The sequence below is a fragment of the Macadamia integrifolia genome, unplaced genomic scaffold (assembly GCF_013358625.1).
Source record: "Macadamia integrifolia cultivar HAES 741 unplaced genomic scaffold, SCU_Mint_v3 scaffold402, whole genome shotgun sequence".
NCBI classification, from domain to species: domain Eukaryota; kingdom Viridiplantae; phylum Streptophyta; class Magnoliopsida; order Proteales; family Proteaceae; genus Macadamia; species Macadamia integrifolia.
In genome coordinates, this window is record NW_024870054.1 from 339,858 (window position 1) to 360,539 (window position 20,682).

The following is a 20,682-nucleotide window of genomic DNA, read 5'->3' on the forward strand; positions in this document are numbered from 1 at the left end:
GGCTAAAGAATCTTGGACTTTTGTTAACAAATTTACATTTTGACCACCACATCATCCATTACATACATTGACTTTGATTGTCCCGTCATCGGCTGACTCATCACTTCAGGTCAGGGTTGGACTAAGTCAAAGAAAAATTAGGGGTATTACAACCCAACTTCTGGTATGCTTCACATGACATGAGATCCACGAAGGCTCCTGTAACGATTAGCACTCTATGGAATGGTCGGTTAGCGATGACCAACTAAAGGATAATCACATCGTTGTGAGGCCAGTTGAGTCCTTCCAGGTTAGAGTCTGAGAAAGTGAACAATGGGTCGACTCAGGCACATTTGAGTGCTTGCTCAGTAGTGAAGATGACTCATGCATGAGCCTTGGCTTTCCTGATAGATTTTGCTCTTGGTCCTCCCATTATTGTGAGGATTGTTGGTCCGGCTGGTCTGTTACTATCTTGCCCCATGGCTGTACTTTTTGGTTCGCCCTCTCTGGGCTTACCTTTTCTCTAGCTAGGCCCTACCTCACAGGGTTGCACCAACCTTCCTCAAACTTCTGTTGTAGATATTTTTTCAAGTATTCCGCTTTGATAATCTCATCAATTTTGCTCTTTAAAGCTTTGCACTCTTCTGTGTTGTGGCCATGATCCCGGTGGTATCTGTAGTACCTGTTAGGGTTCCTCTCTTTCTGCTTTGCGATCATCGGCCTTGGCCACCAAAGGTATTTTTTATCTTAGATTTCTAGTAGCAAGTTTGTCCTAGACCAATCTAGCTCATATTGTTCGGCATCATCAGCTCAGTCAAATGGTCGATCTGATCAGTTCTTCTATTCTCGGTCATCGTCTTTAATCCTCTGAGGCCTCTTTCTGTCTATGTCATACTGATCAGTCTTATCAACTAATCCTTTTGCTCCCAGCACCTCATCCATATTGGCATACTGATTACATCTTCATAGTAGGTCGAGCATGGTTTCAGGTAGGTTGAGTGCCAAGGATCGGACCAGTTCTGGGCAGGTAATAGCGTTGCACAGAGAGCTATACGCCACACCGTCAAGCAAATTGTTTAATTCTAAGGTAGCCTTTGTGAATCTTGTGAGAAATTCTCATATAGGTGCACCAAGCTTCTGCTTCACATTCATTACATTGGCAGGGGTCTATCGCTGCTTCATGTTGGCCTGAAATCGAGTGAGGAATGCTTTTGTCAGCTCATCATAGCTTCAGATGGACTAAGGCCTTAAGTTTGACATCCACAGGATTGTTGCATCTTTTAAGAATGCTGCAAAGGCTCTACAAAGGGTGGCATCTGACTTCCCATAGACAGTCATAGCTAAGCTATAAAATAGGAGATGGTCGTATGGATTAGTTGTTCCATCATACATTACGAAGATGGGGATGCTAGAATTTTTGGGTAGCTCCGCGTCCATTAGTTCCTCAGATAAGGCTGTGAGTTGGGGCCACAACCAGGTCGGATGTCGATCTTTGAATGCCATCAAATGTCACACCCTACCTTGCCCTTTATATGGCACAGATGCGCTGGAACTGGATACCTCACCACACCCAATCAGCCCACCAAACCAGGATCCTACTCTAGGAGAGTCCACAACACTACAACCATATATGCTAAAATCATAATCAGAGTTCGCAATGGATCATATAAAATCAAATAAAGATAATATCCACCCAGTGCTTCTATGTGATACTTGATACCATTTATACAATGATTCACAACAACATATATAGTATTCCATATATATATATATACATTCATCCCATTCTAAAACAAATATTTACACAAAATATCTTCCAATAGTAGTTTTACCCTCCAACCTATATCAACAAAAACTGATTTCCACCACTGTCCACATATATACGCCAAAAGGATAATCAACTACATCAGTCCTCAATATTGTTGTCCACCATATGCACAATCGTCTCATTCGCAGTCATGGCCATGGCTGAAATCATTAAAATCCATAATACAAGCCAACTGATCCATAACCACGTCATCATGCTCTAAATTATTAACCTACAGCTAACTGCTCTCCTCATCTATGGAACAAAGAAATGGGGGGTGAGCACATGGTGATGATGCTCAGTGAGGGGGTGGGATAGAAACAAACACATGCATCCATATGTAATGCATGCTCCACACAATAGAATGATGCTCATGAATCCATTTATTTAACTATTCAGATTTCCTAGTCCATTACTAAGTCTCATTTCCTATGGGTATAAGTGCTACCGATACAGGTGGAATTCCTACCCTGTATGTTGGCCCTCAAGAATATAACTACACCGCAGGCAGGAGCCAACCAGTGTCGGTACGGGTCCCGGTCCACACTGGCTAACCCCTAAAAGGTAACCCCATATCATAAATATATCTACAGGTATACAGTACGTCATATCCTGTCATACACACTCACACCCGTACACATCCACCACTGGTACAGCACGTTACCACTCACGGTGCATTGTGATCAGGTAGTCACTTTTACTGCGATTAATCTGTACCTAACCCCCTACAGACAAGGGGTGTAGCACTTGGAGTTATGATACCTAGCCTAACATTCTACATGGTGCACAACAAATCATCTGAATCATATATGCACACATGGGCACCTACACGTGACCCATCTCACTTACCTTTCCTTCCACATTTCCACCACCATCATATCCATCATACCACAAATATGCAAGTAGATGCAAATGGTGAAAATGAATGGAAATGCACAAATGCAATAAGTAATGCAATGCAAATGCACAAATACAACAAGTAACGCATGCTCAACATTTATAAACACACCAAAAGACTAGGGGCAGAGAAGGGCACCCACTCACCATGAATATCAGAGCCCACAATCTCTCCTAGTGCCGAGGAATCTCTCTCATAGCTATTTGGGATTCCTAAAAATCAACAATTATACACATGTATTAAAATCAGGTAATGATCATCTATAACCTCCCTTATATGCTCTACAATTCCTTTTCAAGTCCAATTTAACAAATTTCATTTTAAATCCTTAGGGTCTTACATGGGATTCAGTAGGAATTTCAGATTTCCCCCAATTTGACCCAATTTCTTATATAAAATTATAAACCTAGAGTGGATATCAGTATTTTAACTTCAAAATTGATAATAAATTCTCAATTCCATAAGCATTCATGGAATTCATACTCAATATCTCTTGCATTTGTCTCTATAGCCTCAAATTAGTGAAATTGAGATGGGATTTCTTTCCAATTTCAAATTAATTCTCTATTCCAGAGCTTCAAGTAAGGAACCCAGTCTCCCAGTTCCAAATCGACCTTCAATAATGATGATCTTATCTCAGATTTCATTTCACATATATATAATTCTATCTACAATAGTAAAATAAAAACCAATTTTCATGTTAAACCCTCAATTTGAGGTTGCATGTTTGAAATCCATCAATAATCTTACCATGCATGTGATCTACCATCAATTCCCACCTTGTAGGTGAATCTTGGACCTCAAACAGTGAAATAAAATGAATTTCACCTTGCATGTGGAGAATTAAGCTTCAATTAACTTGCATGTAAATTTCAGACCTTAGAACAGTAAAATTGAATAAATTTTCTCCTCATCCGCATGGAATTTTTCCTAATTAAAAAGAGTCAGTGAGAATCCTCTCTCTAGGAATCGGTCATGGTGTACACATCAATTTACTAAATTATTACATTTCTTCCCAATTCAATCCACCAATTTTAGAGAAATTAAACTCTATGTAGTTGAGTTGTTACTGAAATTTCCAGATTTCCTCTCTTTTCAAAAATTCCAATCCAAATTAGTTTAAACCCCCTTTTATTTCTAAAAATCCCTCTTATTAGAAGTTAATATAGGTGAGTTTTCTTACCTTTTTGCTGAATCCTCTACCAATATCCCAAGCAAATCAATCTCAACAGTAATTTCTCTCTCTTCCCATCTCTTCTTCTCCTCTCTTCTTCTTCTTCTTCTTTCTCCTTTCTTCTTCTTACTAAAGGGTGAATAGAATGTGGGAAATAAAGGGTAGGAGGTGATGGCCTTTATATAGCCCCCCCTTTTATAATATTAAAATATACATTTTATATCTATTGTTTTTCACCCTTTTTACCAAACTGGCAGTTGCCGCTTGCTCTCTATTGGCTAAGTCTGATATGTTCTTATTCATCCGGAATTGATCCAGCTACCTGGTTGAATTTCTAGATAAGTTCGGCAGTTACTGGTTGCACTCTACCATCAAAAGACCTATCAAAATCTGCAAAACATAACTGAACCAGTAGTTGCCGGTTGACCTTGTTTCTTGGCCTGTTCAGATAGTCTATATGAAAATGATCATATCTTTCTTGTACGAACTCGCATTGAGATGATTCAAGTTGCGTTGGATTCAAAACTCAATGCTATATCATTTTGTAGAAGAAATGATCTTCGGATATTATCATATAAAATGACTAAAATTCCCATGAACATGAACCTTGCTGAAATCATAGCAATTGTAATGACATGTTGTAAACAACATGTATCCAAACTTGTTTGGGTCTTATTATTTAGTCATTTTGGCATCACCTAGGGTCATTCTATTATCCAACCTTATCAAGGTTATTAATTTACCTCTTCATCCACTTTTCTTGTTGTTCACTCCAACACTGCTAACAGGAGACACAAGTACATGTTGGGTCATTCTTGCCTTCCTGGCATTCCACTGCTGCCAACCAAGCTAGTGTTGGCCTCTCCAATTTGTTACTCTTGTCTATTCACAACCAATGTAAAGAGGTGAGATTTGGGGTGTTACAGTTTCTCCCCTCCTTACAAAAAAATATGGTTTTTCTCAACACATCATATTTAGGTTGGGCTTCCTTGATCTGCTCAAACAAAGATGGTTTAATAGTAAGAGTAGCATGAGTTATATCTTCAGGTGTCTCTTTCTGAGTAAAGAGATACTTTAGGCTTTTATGGTCACTATATATTTCACATTTCTCTCCAAACAAATAGTGACACTAAATTTTTAATGCAAAGATGACTGCTGCCAACTCCAGGTCATATGACAAGGATAATTCTTCTCATAATCTCTTAATTGTCTTGAAGCATAAGCAATTACCCTACCATTCTATATCAATACGCATCCCAAACCTTGTTTTGATGCATCACTATATACTACCAAACCTGATGTACCATCTAGAATAACAAAGACTAGAGCTGTTACCATTCAGTTCTTCAATTCCTGAAAACTGTCTTCACACTTTTTAGTCCATCCAAATTTAACTCCTTTTCTAGTCAACCGGGTCATAGGAGCAGAAATCAGAGCAAAATTCTCAATAAATCTTCTATAATAACCTGCCAAACCCAGAAAACTCCGAGTCTCACTAACATTCTTTGGAGACTCCCAATCTAATACTGCTTTCACCTTTCCAAGATCAACTTCAATACCTCTAGCTGATACAACATGTCCTAAGAAATGCACTTGTGATAGCCAGAATTCACATTTGCTAAACTTAGCATACAATTGTTTCTCTCTTAACCTCTGTAAGACTGACCTCAAATGAATTGCATGATCCTCTCTACTCTTGGAATAGATTAAAATATCATCAATAAAGACAATCACATATTGATCCAGCAAATCATGTCTTTCTTCTTCACAAACAAGACAGGAGCTCCCCAAGGTGACACACTGGGTCTAATAAAACCCTTCTTCAACAAATCTTGCAACTGTTGCTTTAACTCCTTCAATTTAGCAGGAACCATTCTGTAAGGTGCCCTTGACACTAGTGCTGCCCCAAGTATTTAATCAATACAAAATTCAGTTTCCCTATCTAGGGGTACACTACTCAGATCCTCTCGAAATAAATCTGAAAATTCTTTGACTACATCTAATTCTTCCAATGTAGCAGTATTCTTGGTAATGTCTTGGATACAAGCCAAATATGCTTCACATCCTTCATTTAGTGATTTTTGTACTTGAATAGTAGAAATCAATATCTTCCTATTTTCCTTTCTGTGTCCCTGATATATAAACTCATCTCCATTCCTTAGTTTGAATAATATCTTCTTCTCAGCACAGAGCACACAAGCTCGATATGCTGACAGCCAATCCATTCCTAGTATGACATCAAAGTCCTTCATATCTATCCAAATCAAGTGGGCAATCATATTTCTCCCACATATCTGAATGATATAGGGTTCATACACATCTTCTAAGTCGACAATAAATCCTGTAGGCGTACTAATCATCAACTGATAAGCTAACCTTTTAAATTTCACACTCTGCTTTGGAGCAAAGTTAGAAGACAAAAATGAATGAGATGCATTAGAATCAAATGATACATGTGCTGGTATATTATAGGAAAGCACTATACCCATCACTACTCTAGGTGCAGCCTCGATTTTCTCGGCTTTCAGTGCAAAAACTTTCCCAGATGCCTGTGACTTCTTGGTAGATGCAGAAGAAGAAGCCACAATCTGCCCACTTGGTTTCCTTTAAGGATAGAATTTTGCATAATGCCCCGGCTGCTAGCATACATAACATCTCACAGTGATAAGTTGGCCTGTAGAAACTGTTGGTTGAGTCTGTGCTAACTGTGTCTGGGTAAAATCTCCACTAGACTCTCTCTGTCTGGACACTGGGGCAAAAGAAGAGGCTCCCCCTTCCAAACCTTGCAAACTATCTCCCTGTGTTATCTGTCCTAGCCCTTCTTGCTGCCTGAATCTGGTAGCCTTCCCTTTGCTTGTCTTTAATGGACTTTACAATTTGAACCACAACAGCATAGTTCTGGAGCCAGTGTGCTACTAGAGTAGCCCCAATACTAGATCTCAAACCTTTCTCAAATTTCTTTGCCTTTACACTATCATTCTTCATATGTTCTGAGGTAAAATGGTACAAATCCTCAAATTGCTGTTGGTACTCTAAAACTGACTTAGGTCCTTGAACCAAAGTCATGAATTCTGACTCCTTCCTATCCCTCACACTGATAGGGAAATAGCTCTTATAGAACACTTTCACAAACTGATCCCAGGTGGGATGTGGATATATGGCTAACAGTATGGGTCTGGTAGCCTTCCACCAGGCATAGGCTTCATTTTGCAGCTACAATTCAACACTGCCAATGCCTTCTCAACTCTTTCTACCCATTTTGATGGTGCTAATGGATCAAAACTCACACCACTGAAGTATGGGGGCCTATATTTCTAGAATTTCTCCATCAACTTGCTTGTGTTTGTCCATACTTGTATTGCTGGTGGGCTCTCTAAGCCTTGTTGTCCTGCCTGAATACCTACAACTAGCACCACATGAGCTGCTTGCCCACTTGTAGTCTAGGGTGCTACTTATGTAGGTGGAACTAGTATTCCCCTGGCACGTAATACTGTGGCCATTTCCTCAATCATCCTAGTCTATTGTTGCTGTTGTTGTTGTTGTTGCTGCATATTTTGTTGTATTTCTTGTTGCAGCCCTTGTTGTATACCCTGGATCATATTGGTCACTATAGCTACCACATCCTATGCTATAAGTACTAGTGGTGCAGGTGGCACTGATGCTGATGCTGTAGGAGTAGGCGCAGGAACTGATTCTTGTGTTCCTGATACCGACTCACTTTCCCTTTCTTCACTCACAGACACTAAAGGGTGAGCTCTAGTAGTAGGCCAACTCTTTTTCCTTCGTCCCGATCTTTGTTGAGGTTGAACCCGTTTTGGTGGTATATTAGGAATTTTCTTGAAAACCATAACGTATCAATTCCCAATGCTCAATACAAATATTTCCAACAAGGATGAGTAATGCAACATTGGTCATATATAAAATTCTCTATTTAAAAGAAAACATTAACATCCTAATCTTGTTTCTATCACACACAGATACATTCACAATAATTAATCTTTTATCTTGAAGCTTTTATTTCTTTACTTCCTATTGCACTAGATGATCCTAAGATCTTGTGGGTTGTCAGACTTAGTCTTAGAGTTAGCTCTAATACTACCAAATTGTCACACCCTACCTTGCCCTTTATATGGCACAGGTGCATCGGCACTAGATACCTCACCGCACCCAGTCAGCCCGCCAAACCAGGATCCTAATCTAGGAGAGTCTACAACACCACAACCATATATGCTAAAATCATAATCAGAGTTCACAACGGATCATATAAAATCAAATAAAGGAATATCCATCCAGTGCTTCTATGTGATACTTGATACCATATATTCAATGATTCACAACAACATATACAGTATTCCATATATATATACATTCATCCCATTCTAAAACAAATATTTACACAAAATATCTTCCAACATAGTTTTACCCTCGTAGTCATGCCCATGGCACAAATCAGCAAAATCCAAAATACAAGCCAACTGATCCATAACCACGTCATCATGCTCTGAATTATCAACCTGCAGGTGACTACTCTCCTCATCTATGGAACAAAGAAATGGAGGGGTGAGCACATGGGCATGCTCAGTGAGGGGGTGGGATAAGAACAAACATACGCATCCATATGCAATGCATGCTCCACACAATAGAATGATGCTCATGAATCCATTTATTTCACTGTTCAAATTTCCTAGTCCATTATAAAGTCTCATCTCCTATGGGTATATGTGCTACAGAAGCAAGTGGCATTCCTTATCCTGTACATTGGGCCTCAAGAATACAAGCTGCGCCGTAGCCAGGAGCCAGCCAGTGTCGGTACGGATCCTGGTCCACGCTATATCTACAGGCATACAATACGTTGTACCCTGTCATACACACTCACACCCATACACATCCACCACTGGTACAGTATGTCGTACCACTCACAGTGCATTGCTGATCAGGTAGTCACTTTTATTGGGATTACTCTGTATCTAACCCACTACGGACAAGGGGTGTAGCACTTGGGGTTATGATACCTAGCCCAACATTCTACATGGTGCATAACAAATCATCCGAACCATATATGCACATATGGGCACCTGCACGTGACCCATCTCACTTACCTTTCCTTCCACGTTTTCACCACCATCATACCACAAATATGCAAGTAGATGCAAATGATGAAAATGAATGCAAATGCACAAATGCAACAAGTAATGCAATGCAAATGCACAAATACAACAAGTAATGCATGCTCAACATTAATAAACACACCAAAGAATGGGTGTTGAGAAAGGCACCCACTCACCATGAATATCAGGGCCCACAATCTCTCCTGGTGCAGAGGAATCTCTCTCATGGCTATTTGGGATTCCTAAAAATCAACAATTGTACACATGTATTAAAATCAAGCAAATTTTTATCTACCCCTAACAGTGCTGCCTAATACCTCCCTAATAAGATCATCTATAACCTCCCTAATATGCTCCATAATTCCTCTTCAAGTCGAATTTAACAAATTTCGTTTTAAACCCTTAGGGTCTTACATGGGATTCAGTAGAAATTTCAGATTTCCCCCAATTTGACCCAATTTCTTATATGAAATTATGAACCTAGAGTGGATATCAGTATTTTAACTTCAAAATTGATGATAAATTCTTAATTCCATAAGCATATATGGAATTTATACTCAATATCTCTTGCATTTGTCTCTATATCCTCAAATTAGTGAAATTGAGATGGGATTTCTTTCTAATTTCAAATTAACTCTCTGTTCCAGAGCTTCAAGTAAGGAACCCAGTCTTCCAGTTCCAAATCAGCCTTCAATAATGAAGGTTCCATCTCAGATTTCATTTCACATATATATAATTCCATCTACAATAGTAAAATAAAAACCAATTTTCATGATAAACCCTCAATTTGAGGTTGCATGTTTGAAATCCATCGTTAATCTTACCATGCATGTGATCTACCATCAATTCCCACCTTGCAGGTGAATCTTGGACCTCAGACAGTGAAATAAAAATGAATTTTCACCTTGCATGTGGGGAATTAAGCTTCAATTAACTTGCATGTAAATTTCAGACCTTAGACCAGTAAAATTGAATGGATTTTCTTCTCATCCACATGGATTTTTTTCTAATTAAGGAGAGTCAGTGAGAATCCTCACTCTCTATAGGAATCGGTTATGGTGTACACATCAATTTATTAAATTATTACATTCCTTCCCAATTCAATCCACCAATTTTAGAGAAATTAAACTCTATATAGTTGAGTTGTTACTGAAATTTCCAGATTTCCTCTCTTTTCACAAATTCCAGTCCAAATCATTTTAAACCCCCTTTTATTTCTAAAAATCCCTCTTATTAAAAGTTAATCTAGGTGAGATTTCTTACCTTTTTGCTGAATCCTCTGGTAATCTCCCAAGCAAATCGATCTCTACAGCAATTTCTCTCTCTTCCCTTCTCTTCTTCTCCTCTCTTCTTCTTCTTCTTCTTTCTCCTTTCTTTCTCTTACTAAAGGGTGAATAGAATGTGAGAAATAAAGGTTAGGAGGTGATGGCCTTTATATAGCCTCTCCTTTTATAATATTAAAATATACATTTTATATCTATTTTTTTCACCTTTTTTACTGAACCGGCAGTTGTCGCTTCAAACCAACAGTAGCTGCTTGCTCTCTATTGGGTAAGTCTGATATGTCCTTGTTCATTCAAAATTGATCCGGCTAGCCAGTTGAATGTTTGGATAAATCCGATAGTTTTCGATTGCATTTGGCAGTTGCTGGTTGCACCCTGCCATCAAAAGACCTGTCAAATTCTACAAAACAGAATGAACTGGTAGTTGCCAGTTGACCTCTGTTTCTTGTCCTGTTCAGACAGTTTATACGAAAATGATCCTATATTTCTCATCCAAACTCGAATTGAGATGATTCAAGTGAAGAAATCATCTTCAAATATTGTCATATAAAATGACTAAAATGCCCATGAACATGAACCTTGCTGAAATAACAGCAATTGTAATGGCATGTTGTAAACAACATCTATCCAAACTTGTTCGGGTCTTATTATTTACTCATTTTGGCCTCACCTAGGGTCATTCTATTATCTAACCTTATCAAGGTTATTAATTTACCTCTTGGCCCACTTTTCTTCTAATCCCTCCAACACCGTTGGTAAGAGGCACAAGTACATGTAGGGTTATTCTTCCCTTCCTGGCATTCCACTGCTACCGACCAAGCTAGTGTTGGCCTCTCCAATTTGTTACTCTTATCTGTTCACAGCCAATGTAAAGAGGTGAGATTTGGGGTGTTACATCAACCTTCTCACTCAGGCATTGGAGGTGTCTTTCTAGGTCTTGCCTATCCTCCTTAGCTCGGGCTCTGGTGTCACCGCCTTGTGGTTGCCTTTCTATTCATACCGAGCTCCTTCCCCATGCCCGACATCTTATGTCATTAGCCTCTCGCCATGAATAGGCCTTGTGACTTGAGTTCCGTGTTTGGGTCAATGTCCTTGTTTCCTACGCTGGCTTTATTTCCATTCTAGACTTGTTAGTGCGTGGCTCAAATCGTGCCACCTGAGATGAATGTCTTGCTCTGGGTCTCAGGTTTTCTAGGGGGTCACACTGTTGCCCGTGGCCTCTCCCAAGCGTGGGCGTGAGGGTTGATGCTAGGTAGATCTAGTGTGGGTCCTTTGAGCTGAGGGGGTGGTGTGCATATTGTTTCGTATAACTGGTCTCTTTGGGAGGCTGAACTCAACTTGCGAATAAAACTCCGGACTAGATTTTTGGTTGCTAGCATTTGCATTTGCAAGCTCTGAATTTGGGCATTATCCTCAAGATCTTATAGGCTGGCAGTCTAAGTCGGACAAGTTTGAGGAGGATTATGTTCAACTTTGGGTGGCGCGGTGCCTACACACTGTTCTGGAATTCGAACGAGGAGGCGGTAGCTCCAGTCCTTCCATCAGTAACGATTGTTCCTGGCCATCGCCTGGCTAGTCTAGATTGTCCCTAGGCCTCCAGGGGTGTGAAGATTCTCCTTCCCATGGTGGCAGGGACATGACATAATCACTTCGTAGCTGCATTGGGAGGATGATGAGGCTTGATTCAGTCGTTCCCATGGATGACACCAATCTAATGCTATGAATTCTGACAATGTCTGAGTTTCGAAGGGAAGGCATGTAACCCTATAAAAAGGAATAGTCAGTGGAAGGCACTGGGTGAAACCAGCTCAATAATTTTCCGATGCTTATGTCAGAAATCTCCAATAGATCTCAATTCACTTGTTACTTTCTTTGGCTTCCCCACTACAGAGGCTTACCTTTTTTATTTATAGGCCAGGTTTGGCCTATCACCCCACTTTCGTGCCCTTTAGGACTCTTTGCTGTGCTAAAGGAATATTCTGAATATTCCTTTTCTAGCAGGTGTTAGAGCTCTTTCTGGAACTTGGTGTAATGTTGGTGGCATTTTGGAAGATTCTTTTGTTAGCATATTCTCCTTATTTTTAGGAGTTCTTCCCGGCGGGGACTCTCACGAGAAGAATCCTAGGGTTCTTATGTCATCAATTTGTGGAGACCACTATCCCCTAGGGGAGGAGTCTGATAAGAGACTCTGAGGGTCAGGAGTTAGGATGAGGATTTACCAGGAAATAAACGAGGCAAGCGCTTGTCCAGGTACTGCTGAGGTGAGGGCTCGGTTGGTTTGGGGAAGAGGTGAGGGCTCATCCAGGTCCTGCCGAGGTGAGGGCTCAATTGGTCTGGGGCCAAGCCAAGGGCTTGTGCAGGTCTTGCAGAGGTGAGGGCTCGGCTGGTCTGTGGACGACGCGACAGCTCATCCAAGTCCTGCCGAGATGAAGGCTTGGGTGATCTGGGCTTGGGTGGTCTGGGGACGAGGTGAAGGCTCATCTAGGTCTTCTCGAGGTGAAGGCTCGGCTAGTCTGGGGTTGAGACGAGGGTTCGTCCAAGTCCTGCAGAGGTGAGGGCTCGGGTGGTCTAGGGACGAGGCCAAGGCTCATCCAGATCCTGCCAAGGTGAAGGCTCGACTGATCTGGGGACGAGGTGAGGGCTCGTCCAGGTCCCACCGAGGCATGGGCTCAATTGGTCTGGGGCTCGGTTGTAGGGTCTGTGCGGCCTGGTAGGAGGAGTATTTTGGCACATCACCCCAATAAAAGTTTGTTGAGGTCTTCTTTATTAATCATGGACCAACACAGGGAGCTTGAAGTGTGAACCCACAAAATTGGCCATTGGAGATATTACCACCTTTAGAAGCACCTCCTTTCTTGCTTGAGAGAACAACTTTCCTTTCCACCCTTGGAGCTTATTCAAGGTTTTTTCCTTTACATATTGGAAGACAGTCCTCTTGGATCCACCAAAGATAGTTGGTAGACCCAAATATTTTGTTGGACCATCACCATATCTTACTTTTAACACAAAAAAAAAAAAAATTACCAGTAAACTGTAAGAAACAAATCTGATACAGTTATTTTATAGTGTAACCATATCCAAATGATTAAATGGCTTTTTTATTTATATTTTTTTATTTTTTTATTTTTTATTTTAAGAATTAACGGGCAATTTCATTTCCAAGATATATATGGTAATTTTCATCAGTTAATGGATTTCCCATTCTACCCTCGTAGGAGCCGAGCCTTTCTCCTTCCCTGGTTTGCTTCTCTCTAAGTTTCTCCTTTCTTTGGCCTACTGCAACTCAGACAGAAGCGAAGAACAGGTTCTATATCCAATTGGTGAGATTTCTCTCATCTCATATTTTATCATTTGTATCTTTCTGTATCAATTTTGTCCATTGATATACGACTGGTTCTTCTTCAATCGTCAATTTCAGTTACTTGGATCTTTGTAGGGTTCATTTCTTCATTAACTTCTATTCTGTATTTCGATTATCCCTTTAATATGGGCTGCTCTGTAAGAGAAAAGCATCTCCGAAGCAATCAGAAATCTCGATCGATAAGACTTGATATCAATACCTTTACCCACGGCCCAGACAGAACTGGACTTGCCGCTACCATACATGAATTCGGCCTGAGACTACCTGATCATCATTTTGTCGATGATGGTGAACACCATCGAAGAAACCCTAATGTAAATCCTAGCTTTAATTACGATGAGGGTGGTTGGGGTTACTGTACTGAAGACCAATTAGAAGAACTACTGTTGAAGAACCTTGAATTCTTGTATAATGAAGCGATTGCGAAACTAGTTGCACTTGGATATGATGAAGATGTTGCCTTGAAAGCAATTCTCCGTAATGGGCATTGCTATGGTAGCGTGGATGTTCTAACCAACATCCTTCGCAACTCTCTTGCTTATCTGAATAGCACATGTAGTAGTAACAATGGGAATTCTGAGGAATCCAAGTCGGTTTTCCTGGATTTGAGACAAATTGAAGAGTATTCTCTGGCAGGTATGGTCTGCCTGCTTCAACAGGTTCGACGCCATTTGACTAAAGGGGATGCTATGTGGTGTCTCCTCATGAGTGATCTCCATGTTGGGCGAGCTAGCACCATGGAGATTTCAGTCCTGCCTCCATCTAATGCTGGTAGTGGTCCTACTATTGATAATGATAAAACTATAAATAGCCACACCATTGGCATTGCCCCTGGGCTCTGTAAATTTCATGGAGGTTGGGGGTTTGGAGGTAGAGGACCTTGTGATGTTCCTGTTTATGGGGGTTTCTCTTCATGTTTTGGAACTACATTGACAAAAGAAATTGTGTGTCCGAAGAGGTTTAATCTTTCGCCTTCAATGAAGTCTCTGTTGAAAAGGAATGTTGCAGCATTTGCTGCGGGATTCCGTGCCAGCACAAAATCAACTGTGATACAAACTCAGGTTCAATCAAAGTCTTGCCCTAGTTCTTTGTCAAATGGTGAACAACCAACGGCGATTATATCTGGATCTGAAGTTCAATCTGAGCATCTTGAGGAGCCTCGAGATTTACAGATCTCAGATGTCGTGAACTCTGTCTTGAGTAGCTTGGGAAACTTGAGCCTTGATGAGAAACCAGATGGTGCGGCAGTTGATCAAAAGAATGAAGTGATCATGAATCTAATCCATCAGATTAGGGAACTTGAGGGACAGGTGAAGGAGAGAAAGGAGTGGGCCCATCAGAAAGCAATGCAAGCTGCTAGAAAGCTCAGCTATGATCTCACAGAGCTCAAAATGTTAAGGATGGAGTGGGAAGAAACCCAATGCCTGAAGAAGGGTAAACAGGCTCTTGAGGACACTACCATGAAGAGGCTCTCAGAGATGGAAAATGCTCTGAGGAAAGCAAGCGGTCAAGTTGACCGTACCAATGCTGCTGTGAGACGTCTTGAAACTGAAAATGCTGAGATCAGGGCAGAGATGGAAGCTTCCAATTTGAGTGCATCAGAGTCAGTGACTACCTGTTTGGAGGTTGCAAGGAGGGAGAAGAAGGGCCTTAAGAGGCTTCTGGCATGGGAGAAACAGAAAACTAAGTTGCAGGAGGAGGTTGCTGAGGAGAAAAAGAAGATTTCCAAGTTACAACGGCTGTTGCATCAGATCAATGGGACTTATAAAGAAACTGAGGTGAGTTAACATTTGAAACAGAGGTGAGTTAAACAATTTTCTTATATTTGGGTTTTCTCTTTTTGTCGTTGTCCTTTATGAGGTTCAAGTTTACTGCAAAGCAAAGGAATCGTCATGATGATGTGTAATCAAGTGAATATGAGTTCCAAACCATATATATCACCTGAGGCTTGTCATCCTTTACGGAGCATTTAGCCGACACCACACACGTATGTGGTGTTTAAGTACATTGATGACCATTCAATCAGCATGCCACATCTTGTATGGGTTAGAATTCTTGTATGTCATATAAGCTTTCATCAACTCTCATGAGATGCTGTTCAATGGAAGTTTTCCTATTTAATTTCTTTGTATAATGTTTTCAGTTCTATGCTTCCACTTCCTCTCATCAACTTTGTTGAATCAAGATAGTAGTTATCATTTTGGAATATCCTTATTACAGGGAAAGTGGAGGCAAGAGTTGAAGGCTAAAGAGCTGGCAATGGCTCAGGCAGAGGAGGAAAGGAGATCTAAGAATGCAACCGAGGTTAGTGTTAAAGGAATGCGGGAGACCTTGCGGCGCAAAATAGAGATTGACTTCCAGCCATAAGGATGATGTCCGAAGACTTGAAGAGGAACTCTCTCTCCTAAATACATCAGTGGAATCTACTCAGCAAAACTGCCCATCGAATACCTTGTGCACAGGACATGTTGATCCAGTTAGTGTAAGATTGCTTCATGAACTGAACAAATTGCAACATTCTTCAGAGAACGAGGATGAATTTGACAGAGAATGCTCAATTTGCAAGAAGGATGAAGTTTCAGTTGTTTTCTTGCCTTGTGCTCATCAAGTTCTTTGTGCCAATTGCAATGAGGAATACTACAAGAAGACCAAATCTACTTGTCCCTGCTGCCGTGTCCAGATTGAACAGAGAATCCATGTTTATGGCGCAAGCTCCTAGGTTCATTTAACAAATGCCCAAGAACAGTGCTTGGGTGGATTGGAAAAGTACATTCTTACTTTCTTATAGTTGGGGTTGCTGGCTTTGTTTTACCTTGCACCATAGAACATATCCAGTTGTGTCAGCATTGTTGGCTTCAAATAAAAGGATAGATTCTCTCCCGGGCTGTTCTTAATTTCCCATAACAGGAATGCACATTACTTGGAATAAAGTTGATCTTGCAAAGTGCTTTTCAAAAGCGTGATACAAGAGAATGCTTGTAACATCTGTATTTCTTACTTTCCATATATCAGATAAAGTTGTCAGAACAGTTATATCAAATTACCGATAATTGCCAAAGTTCAATGTTAGTTTTGAATCCGAATCAAATGATCTTGCATTCGAATTTGAATATGCTTGTGGCTATTCATGTTATGGAAATAGTCAATTTCATTTTTCACATTCTGTTGAGCAGCTAATCATTCTATAATGCTTTGTTCATGCTAGAATTACTAGGCTCTAATGAGATATACAGGTTATAATTTTGTATAGTTGGATGCAGTTCAAACATCCAGGTTGGTTGTTACACTCTTTTCCCCTGCGAGGCAGTGAGAATCCTAAAATGATGTTCGATGTTGGGGTTACCTTTGCTAGTTGCTATGCCTTCGCAGCCCATTTCTGTCATATACTTAGCCTTCTGTCCTAACCTGAGGGATCTATGATTTTGGATTTATTAAACCAAAGCAAAGTTTTTAGGTACTTAGTGGTGGAGCTTAGCCATCCCCCACTCCCTCCCTCCCTCCCCCACCCCCCTCTTTTTTTTTTTTTCCCCTTCTTGAGTTGGGGTGAGCTTGGGGGAGAACAGAAGCCACCTAGACTGCTGAAACATTAACTGAGGAAATACATTCAGGACAAGAGACGACTCAATCTTTGGAAGAGCAAGATTATTAATGGCCCCGTTGTACTGAACTGTGAGCAGTAGCATTTGCTCCAAGGAGTGTACTGAATAGGGTTCAACAATTAATCATATATGCCATTGTTTGAGAGGATTGGACAAGTTCAGGTGCACCCACTAGAGTTCAATATGGGATCAAATTCCCTGGTTCTTCCTAGTTCCTTCTGGGACCTGGAAACATACCTAGCCCGACAAGGTGAGGTCAGTTTTCCATGTTAGGGACCTCAACTATATTGGGTTGTCCTTTCTAGCGGTCTGGAGTGACTGGACGTTGTGCCAATTTCAGTGCCTGAAGTCCTTCAATGATCTGAGGCTCAATCTGTTTCTGAAAAAGAATTCTGAATTAGCAAAACTCAGCTCATTGACGAAGAATTATCAATTACTAAACTCAGCCAATTGAAGGTCGGGCCTTCAGCTGTATTTGTGGACCTGTCAAGGTGCGCCCCGTAGTTCTATGCCAGACTCTAATGTTTGCATGGGGTTTAGTTGTATGAGGCTATGCCAGGACGTGGTAGCTCAGTTTGTTATTATTTTAAGGAAGGAAGAACGCTACCAGACTGCGTGTACCTGTCCTATATACTGGGTGCAAAAAGACCACTCTACCCCACTAAAGATGCTCACATGCACCTTCCCATTGGCCGTGCTCACTAACTTGTACCTGCACTGTTAAGTAACATTCTAATGCCCTAGTTTTTTCTTTTAAGGAAAACAGAAATTAAGTATAGGGAGTTACCCTGGTCTTTTTGGATGAAAAATTTCTTCTCCCTTTATCCTAAAAATCTACACATGCAAGGTATTTTAAAAGTGGATAGGTTTTTAGAAGCGAATAACTTAGAAAGGAATCTCCAAGTGGCACCTAAATATCTGCCATATGATGGTTTAGGTCGAGTCCAAAAATTGTGGACATGTAGATCCTAGGGCCCGCTAACATGTGAAGTTTCAACCCAATCCAATTTTCTAGTGGGTGAAAGCAAGTTCTGGAAATTCCAAGACTATGAGAGAGCTTAGTAGTTGTCCATATAACAATAGGTGTGCATGGGAAAATATGTGGCTACTGGAGGTTATTTGATTGAACTAGACTTTGAAACTTGATATGTGGCCAAACAGCGTATAGATATCTATTGGTCATAATTGTCATATCAATTGTCCATCTGCAAAAGTGAAGAATCCGCTTGGAGATTCTTTCCTAATTAGAGTTGTGTGTGTGTGTATGTGTGTATTTTACTATGTAATCTTTAATATTCCGAGCACGAAATCTCTTTTGATATGGTTGCATTTATTTAAGGATTTCTTGCTATGGTGCATAATCCAAACTTGTTAAAATCTTGGTTCTCTTTATATCTCCGATCATTTATTTATTTTCTTGCACAAATATTTTTTATGATGACAAAGGGGGAGAAAGACAGAGAGTTTGAGAAAAAAGTTTGCAGGTGTTGAAAACTTGTATTCCATGCTTAATATTGAGAAATTGTTGTGATAAAAATTTATTTAACAAAGGAATTTGGATACCGATATTGAAATATATTACGAGGGAATTTGAAATGGTTATGCTAAAGTTAAGCATGCTTGAATAAATAAGGAGAAGAAAAAAAATATTATTTTCTCTAGGAAAAAGAATCCTGCCAATTTGGTGCAGGAAATGCCTAGACTGTGTAGGGTGCGAAAAGATCACACTACCCCCCTTGATATGTGTTGAATATGATCCGGCTCATCTTCCCATTGGCTAGCAGGGTATTCTCGTTGTTTCTCTATACTATTGATAGCATGCAATTTTCTTCTTTACTTGGCTAGTGTTGGTAGTAGAGGACTTCATAGTATGATTTGGAGAGATTTTCAATCAATATCTCCACTTGTTCTGCCTCGAAAGGGCGATCAGCCATTTTTTGCGACCTTCTCTCGAAACTTCATCAGAAATGCTATAGATCTTTCTTTCAGTTGTCTTAAGGTCTCCAACTCATGTCGCTTGACATCAACTTCTGTATTGTTGGAGTACTACTTGGTGAAAGCTCGTAAATTATTCTCCAATTCTGAGTCTGTGCGGGTTCCAACTGTGTGAGCCACCTCAAGGCTAGTCCTGACAAAGTCAACATGAAGGCTTGACCCATCTATTCATTGGTGAGTTGCCATGATTTGGTGATTCTCACAAAGATTTTTAAGTGAGCCTTGGGGTCTCCTTAACCATCAAATCTATCAGTGTGTCACTTTTAATTTCTCAAGAACTCGTACTCCGGAGAAGAAACTCATCACTTAGATCCATGGCCTGCCCTTCCTAATTCTTGCCACTTCGGATCATACTTTATAGCTTCTCTAAGTGTTCTCTCATTTTCTTTTCTCTCATAATCTCCAAAGTTTCATTTTGGATGTGGGTGGCAAATTATTCCTCATCCTCATCAATCACGAACCTAGGAGGAGGTTTAGGCACTACAGATATTCCACTTGGTGTAGATACCCTGGGCCACTCTGGTTCTCCCGAGAGAGGGACATAATCTACCCTTTGTCGAGTTTCGAATCACATGCTCATCCTGAGTAGGGATGGAGTCAGTCCTAGATGGATTTCTAATCTCTTGTAAGATCTGTGCCAAATTCCTCATAAACTAGCTATTTCGGCTTGCATTGCTTCCAAGGGGTGAACCCATGCTGATCTTGCTGTATCACCACCGATTGGGTCTCTAAAAATTATCTCCATTCTAATTGAGCCCTGACTATCTAATGAAAATTTGTCTGAAAAAGATGATATTGGACTTAAGCGAGTCAACCAGTTACCCTAACGAGTCCACACGGTTAACAGGAAATCTTTTGGAAGTGGAATTGGGCCTAATCCACAAAGAAGGTTTGATTGCAGATTTTCTTTTTAATTTTTGATATTTATATATTTTTTTAATTTTTAATATATACATTTATATATATATATATAAATATATATTTGCAATCAAATTTTCACACAAAGTCAATTAGAGTGATAATAAAGGTTTAACCTTAACTCGAGTTCTTGGTTAAACCCATATCAAGGCACTCAGAAACAAACGTGGTGATCCCAGTGAAAAGTATTATTATAAGATATTCTATATTATTGGGTTCTACTCTTTTATGATTTACCTCACTTGACGTTCCTTTCCTTTGGATGTCCATAGAATGCATCTCATTGATGATTCGACATTCCGTACAACTTGACGGGGATCACCCCAAATTTATACATACTGAACCATGGAGATGACATTTCCCACTTTCGAGAAAGAATCTTTAACCGACAACCCACTTAATAGGGTATTTTCCCAATGACTCGAATATATTATAAGAAATCTCCAATCTAGATCTCAAACAAATCTAATCAATTAGCTTGTGGCATTCTTAGGGGTTTTTCATCTATTTTTTACATGATGCGAGGATGTAGTGGATACAATAGGACCGAATCGGCTATC

General features: G+C 40.2%; 1 long non-coding RNA gene and 1 pseudogene across 1 annotated transcript; one reads left to right on the forward strand and one right to left on the reverse strand.

Moving 5' to 3' along the window:
- Window positions 1-1,499: 1,499 nt before the first annotated feature.
- LOC122068488 lies at window positions 1,500-10,367 on the reverse strand. Its single transcript, XR_006137121.1, has 3 exons — window positions 10,230-10,367; window positions 9,143-9,208; window positions 1,500-2,041 (listed from the first exon to the last, which is right to left on the reverse strand). It is a non-coding gene; the product is annotated as an uncharacterized LOC122068488 (long non-coding RNA).
- A 3,091-nt stretch (window positions 10,368-13,458) lies between these two features.
- LOC122068487 lies at window positions 13,459-16,693 on the forward strand (annotated as a pseudogene).
- Window positions 16,694-20,682: the final 3,989 nt, after the last annotated feature.